A 6,000-nucleotide genomic window follows, 5' to 3' on the forward strand; every position below is an offset into this window, starting at 1 on the left:
CCCTGTAATACATCTGATGCTCTCGTTGTGGGTATAGAGAAAGAGACAGATAGAGATGGACATGAATCTCTTGAAGTTTCTCATATGGAACCAAGTAAGCCTCCATCCTCCCACATGACCATGCCTGGAATGCTGTCAGTCTGAAGGAGTCGGAGTAATTTTAAAACATCCTTCCTATCTCTGACATTTGAAGTTAGGATAAGAAAATGATCTTTTAAGTTGCATTTAGCATTTTAAAAAAAGATCAAAGATCTCTCTGCCATGATTATACAGCGGGAACGATCACAACTACCAAACAGTCCATCTTGTCACTATGCAGTGACTTTCATGGTGCAAAAACGGACCCAAAGAATGAAGAACATCTTCACTCTGTTAACACTTATGATGGGAGTAAGCATTTTGCATTTGGAAAGCAGGGCATTGGGGGCGCCTTGGTGGCTCAGTCGTTAAGCGTCTGCCTTCAGCTCAGGTCATGATCCCGGGGCCCTCGGATCGAGCCCCGCATCGGGCTCCCTGCTCCGCGGGCAGCCTGCTTCTCCCTCTCCCACTCCCCCTGCTTGTGTTCCCTCTCTCACTGTGTCTCTCTCTGTCAAATAAATAAATAAAATCTTTAAAAAAAAAAAAAAGAAAGAAAGAAAGCAGGGCATTGATCCAAAGTTTGAGAAAAAAATACTCTTATGCTGAAATGAATTATGCACAACTTATATTTAATTAATCTTAGTCATCTCTGTACTTACCTCGCTGGGCTCACAAGGGAACATCGCGAGCAAAATCGCTCTCGTGCTACTTAGGTTCCCCAGAAACGACACCGTCATTCATTAATCGGCGCTGACCTAGAAAGCAGAAGCTCCCTCCTCTCACCACTTAAAACCTGAATAACTCTTCGTTGTGCAGAGAAGATTCAGACACATGGAAAAGAGAAGCAGTCGTGAGAGAGAAAGCCATAAAAACTGCGGCAGAAGAAATAATCTGAGTATATGCGAGTACAGGGTGCTCCTGGCGTTCAGGGCCACCGCCAACGAAGACAGGACCTCGGAGATCAGATTTTTGCTTGATTGCCTTTATTTTCTTAACTTTCCACGACTATACCTTTATCAAAAAATTCCTCTCCCTGGTCTATGAGTAGGAACTAAAGGAACTTAATAAATAAGTCTCTGATTCATGGAAGTTTAAATTCTAAGATTTAGAAAAATGAAACCAGGTAACCAAGAGTGTATATAGAGAAATATAATAAATAATAATCAATTTAAGAATGCAAGATATGTATAACATAGCTGAAGAATTGACTAAAGAGGTTAATGTCCTTACAGACAAGACTGCTATATGATATTCATAATTTAAAGTTCTAGGGGCACCTAGGTGGCTCAGTCGGTTGAGTGTCTGCCTTCGGCTTAGGTCATGGTCCCAGGGTCTTGGGATCGAGTCCCATGTAGGGCTGCCTGCTCAGCAGGGAGTCTGCTTCTCTCTCTCCCTCTGCCCCTCCCCCGTCCTACAGCTCGTGTCTCTCTCGCTCTCAAATAAATAAATAAAATCTTTTTAAAAAATAAAGTTCTAATAACATTCTGTAAATAACTGAATAATAACTTCTTTAAACTTCTGTAAACAGCTTCTGTGCTGTTAAGAATGGCCAGTTCCCATTAACAAATGCCACATATTTTCATTTCCACACTATTAGGTTTGCTCTGGGTGCAATCAATATTATTATGTGTTGAGGGGCGCCTGGGTGGCTCAGCCAGTTAAGCACCTGACTCTTGATTTCGGCTCAGGTCATGATCTCAGAGTCATGAGATCAAGCCCTGCATCAGGCTCCACACTCCACGTGGCAAAGCTGACTCACACTCCCGTATAGCAGCAACTGCCAGGAGCAGAGACTGTGCCCCCTTGAGATCTGCTTAAGAATCTCTCTCCCTCTCTCTCTGCCCCTCCCCTGCTCACAAACGTGCTCACTCTCTCTCTCAAATAAATAAATCTTTTTTAAAAAAATAATTACTATGTGTTGATATTTCATCTTATTTAAGACATTAATGACTGTCATTCATTCAAGAAGCAATTATTGGGCACCTACTATGTGCCAGTTATTGTGGGTACTGGGTTAGGGGGAAAGAATAAGAAAATGTTTAAGGTGCAATTCATAGTCTCTAGAAGATTACAGAATTCTGATTTGGGCATTTGCAGTTATTGCCAATGTGGGCATTTGCCTGAGCCCCTGTTCAACTCTAGTGTAACATGAATTATACAAACAAATGAATATGGACTCTAGCAAGGAACGAAAGAAAATAAGGCAAATAGTGCATGAATGGAATTAATGGCACCAATTAATGGAAGTAGGAATAGGAGTTCCAGTTCCCATGTCTTTCCTTAAAGGCAGTGAATTTAGAACAAAGTCCAGAGGATTCTGAGAAAATGAACAGATTGTTGAAGAATCTCCAAAGGAGAGGAATATATAATAATATTAGAACCCTGAATGTCAATCCCAGTTTAGACCCTAAAGCTAGTGTGGTATGACCTTGGACATCTTACCTACCTTTCTAAGGCTATTTCCTTACTGATAATATGTGTAGTTATTAATCTACCCAAGAAGTCACAAACTTCAGTTATGTTGGGTCAGCACAGATTTTGTAAAAATTTGGATTAAGTTGCCAACCTTTCAAAATCAGGAGATTTCATATAAACATCCAATGTACTAATTTCTATTTTTTCTTAAAAAGGAAGCTATGGCAAAGCTGACCCACACTCCCATGTAGCAGCAACTGCCAAGAGCAGAGACTGTGCCCCCTTTAGAGCTGCCATGTGCTTTGCAATCTGCCACGGACCATGCCCTGCCTCACTCATACTCTCCGCTACCTACCAGGCCTCTGTAGGTATTTGAGTTTCCCTCTCCTGAAATGGATCATTTTTAAGGGTTTGTTGTTGTTGAAAGCTATTGGAACTACTTCAAGTTAATATAAATTTAAAATACATGTTGTAGGGAGAAGAGACAGATCTCCCACACAAAATTCCAAATAATATATGTAGAGGCTCCACCTTCAAGGAAGTGGCATATATTCTCATTCTTTAAGTGTGGGCTGTGCATGGTGACTGCCTTCCAAAGAGTTCAGTAAGAAAAGGGAGGGAAGGAAGAGTAACTCTGCAACTGAGAAACCTGATAACGCTACCCGAACCAGGTGATGAAGGCCAACATCAACAGTGATGATAATTCATGTTGACATTATTTATAGTCTCCCTCACCAAATCCATAACCCCGGTCTAATCGTGAGAAAAACATCAGAGAAATCCCGAGAGAGGGACATTCTACTTGACTGGTACTCCTCAAAGCTGTCAAGGTCATCAAAAACAAGATAAGTCTGAGACTATCACAACCAAGAGGAAGCTAAGGAGATATAACAAGTAAATGTAATATGGTAGCCTAGATGGAATCCTGGCCCAGAAAAAGGGCATCATGCAAAAATGAAGGAAATCTAATTAAACTGTGGACTTTAACAACAGTGTATAGATATTGTTACATTAATTATAATGAATGTACCGTACTAAGGTAAATGTTCGTACTAGGGGAAACTACAGGGCATATGGGAACTCTCTGTACTATCTTCATAACTTCTCTATAAATCTTGAAGTGTTCTAAAAAAAAAGTTTACTTTTAAAATATTTTATATATGTATGTGTATGGGTATATACATATATACAAAGGACATGGAAGTATTTCAAGGGATCGGTGGAAGATTTGGACGCTCAAGGCTGGGAAGACAAAGTCGGATTTACTGCATGCAGCATGTTTTCCTACAGCACTGCCATTAGTGTGACTCAGCTCCATCATGTCTCAGTCACTGTGATTCTCAGTTCCACATTTTGCACTCCTCAAAGAAAGCCCATTGCTTCAGCCTGGGGAGGAGTCAAAGTCTGGAGCTACTCATTCTACCCAGGGTTCTGTGTCGGAATCATGGCCGCCGTACCCATGCCTGTGTGTAGGTGACCATTTTCATAAAAGGAGGAAGAGCTGGGAGCCAGACAGGCCCCTCTCAGCTCTAAAATTCTGAGTAAGATGGCGAAAGAGAAGAGGTTTAGCCAATAAAGTCAATGTCCTAAAACACAAGGCCAGATATTCCACAACAAAGGAGCAGCATCCTTGCCATTTATACAATACTAGAAAAGCTTCAGTGGCAATTACAAAACTTGATGAAATCAAGATTTACAAAAACTGTTTTCTGCAAAACTTGATTTAGTCCCCAAGTACTCAAGTTAACTCTCCTGACTTCTAACCACAAGTCCTTTTACTTTTCAAAGGTGATATTTAGGGAAAGTCTACGAGTACTCACAGTAATTGGAAACCATGGATGTTTTGATACATTGATATGGTAGAAGGGAGACCAATGCTACACAGACCAGCTAGGAGTTCCACAGACTAGTTAGTGATTTAAGGGTCACTGTCCTTAAACCAACTCATGTGGTTGGTGTCATGGCACAAATTAGGAAAAGACACCCTTCCTCAAGACACTTCATTTCCATTTGTTGGAAAACTGTCATCATGTGCTGCTTTTGTTAGAACAAGACACTTCCCTGACATCTGCCAGGAATTTGTGAAAATAAAAATACAAATGCGTGATACCTACAATGTGACCTCAGTTGCCTGTGTCCTGCAGAAGCTGCACAGCCATATGCTGTCACTCTGGGCGCCATTGTCTGTTATGAGCAAGTGTCATCTCTTAGAGCCTTGGCAAGCTTGAGCTTACTTTCACGTCTCGCTATATGCAATCCTTCCAACAGAGTGAGCATTCCAACTGTCATGAGTAATCATTATTTGTTTACCTTGGATTGAAATAAAGAATCCAACTCTTGGACTAATCCTATAATTGCACTTTCCTTAACCATCACAATGGGGATAAGAACGTTCATGGTGCAGGGGTGTTAGAAACACTAAGTGAGAGGACACATCAAAGCAGTGAGCACAACGCCTGACAGATCATGAGGCCTCCCTTGACACTGGGGTTCCTCCTTCCCTACTTAAAAATCTTCCATGGCTCACCAGACCAGTCAGGATTCTCTGTCGAAAGGCCATAAGACTGTTCTTGTTGTGGAAGTGCTCTCAGACATATAGTCGCTCCTTTCTGTGTACGGGAAGATGGAATGGTTTTTACTTACCTTGCTTCAGTGAAACCAAATCCAAATATACACCGTCTGTAGAGAGACAATGTGTTTTCTCTTCACAAATTATATTGCAAGAAGCAGTTTATGACTTCTATGTGTTACAGAACCAATTTCCAAATGGAATATGATGAAGCTTTAGAAATCCATTTCAAAGACCTTTTTACGCTTGAAAAATATTTGCTTGCTTTATGTATCTACTCAATTGAGGTTTTATATCTTTTTTTTATTATGTTCATTAGCCACTGTATAGTACATCATTAGTTTTTGATGTAGTGTTCAATGATTCATTAGTTATGTATAACACCCAGTGCTCATCACAACACGTGCCCTCCTTAATACCCATCCCCCTGTCAGCCCCTCCCCCCTGAGATTATATATCTTAAGTTAACTGTCTTATGAGTTACATTGGGCTATAGTGAAGTAAAATTAAAACCTAAATTCAGAACAGTATTTAAATATGGAAAATTGAAAATGCCATTCATAAAAATACACATTTTCTCCCTCCAAATTATTCTTCTGATGCCTTTCATTGCTTCAGGTAGGGAAACTGTATGTTTAAGATACTATGGAAGGGGACACCTGGGTGGCTCAGTCGTTAAGCGTCTGCCTTCAGCTCAGGTCATGATCCCAGGGTCCTGGGATCGAGTCCCACATTGGGCTCCTTGCTCAGTGAGGAGCCTGCTTATCCCTCTCCCTCTGCTGCTCCCCCTGCTTGTTCTCTCTCTCTCTCTCTCTGACAAATAAATAAAAATCTTAAAAAAAAAAAAAAAAAAGATACTATGGAAGGCTTCTTACTTATATCCTCCAGCCACACCTGAGTCATGAAGGAGTCAGGTCACTGGAGGAAAAAAGTATGAG

The sequence above is a fragment of the Halichoerus grypus genome, chromosome 6 (assembly GCF_964656455.1).
Source record: "Halichoerus grypus chromosome 6, mHalGry1.hap1.1, whole genome shotgun sequence".
Lineage (NCBI taxonomy): Eukaryota > Metazoa > Chordata > Mammalia > Carnivora > Phocidae > Halichoerus > Halichoerus grypus.